Below are 1438 nucleotides of genomic sequence, written 5' to 3' on the forward strand. Positions count from 1 at the left end.
TGTGGTAAGGTCACCACTAGTTAGAAGTGATAACAACACCTTATGCAGGTTGCAACCAAATACCAATGTCATATGTGCGCCTAATACAATGCGGGCAACCAAACACCGTGTCAAAAATGGTTGTCTCATGCAACTAGGTACATGCAGGCAACCAAACTATGTGCATCTAATTTTTTTTTTTGCCCGCATCCTCTCAAACCGGCTCACTAGAGCCAGGCTCGTCGGGCCAGGCTCGATTGGCAATGTAACCAAACACGCTAGGCTCGCCGGGCCAGGCACGATTGGCAATGTAACCAAACGCGTCAGTGGCGTATCTAGAGGGTGTGCCACGTGTGCCAGGGCACACCTAGATTTTTATAACACAATTTTTCACCATGTAAAAATTAGCTTATATTTAAGATCCATGCAAGCTAATTGAAATGGACTTCGATTTTTTTAAAGTGTGCACACCCTTCATTTTATTTCTAGGTCCGCCACTAACACGCCTAGTAGTACACGTCTAGGTCTTGACGGCCTCACAAAGTACACTAGCCCGCTCGTGTACTTCGTTCGTCGCTCACCAGCAGACAACAGTATCTGATCTTCAGATGACCAAGCGACGGATACATGTGCATGCATGCATGCAGGCACGCAGGTCCAAGATCGCGGCACGGGGAACAGAGCACGGCGGCTGGGTCCTTCCTAGGCCGCCAACCTACAGCCACTACTACTGTACCAAAGATATGGAGCTAGCTAGAACGCTTTGTTGCTGCTGCCTGAAGAGAATAATTCCTCTGTCCCGAGTCACGGCGTGAAGAAGCTAGCTAGGGTGCAATGAACTGAGCTGAGCAGCCTCTCTCGACCCGTCGACCGGGTCGCGCTCCGGCAGACAGCTTGCGGCGATAAGGCGATGACAAGATTCCATCTCTCCTCTCCACTGGTGGCCGGAGACATCTCCAGTATAAACAGCTTCTGTGGCATACGGCCTGGCCACCGGCACCTAGTTCGACAATCATCATCAGCCTAGGCTATCGATGCATCTTTCAAACACTTTCTCGAACTCGACGGCTTGCTACTGGCTGGCACCATGGATGGATGCTGCTGGGCTAACCGAATTCGATCCTCAACTTTGCAGTGAAGAACAATAGTACTGTTTGCACTGTTGGCTTCATATCCACCACCATCGTGGAAGCAGCCGGTGTTGAGCATTCAGAGGAGTCGCCCTCGACCTCAAACGAAAGGGATTCTTTTGCCAGTTGGAACTTGGGGGTCAAATCCTGGGAAGAGCCATCGGATTCTTCATCTTTTGAAGGTGTTGGGAGGCAGAACAAATGCCTCGCCAGAAGAAACTGCAGGAATCAACAAAGAATTGAAAGTATAACTTGCATATCAAACTGGACAAGAAGTTACCAAGGTAGATATACAAAGACCATGGAGAGTAAACTCGCTACCAAAGCTG

This window comes from Triticum dicoccoides, chromosome 5B (genome assembly GCF_002162155.2).
Source record: "Triticum dicoccoides isolate Atlit2015 ecotype Zavitan chromosome 5B, WEW_v2.0, whole genome shotgun sequence".
Lineage (NCBI taxonomy): Eukaryota > Viridiplantae > Streptophyta > Magnoliopsida > Poales > Poaceae > Triticum > Triticum dicoccoides.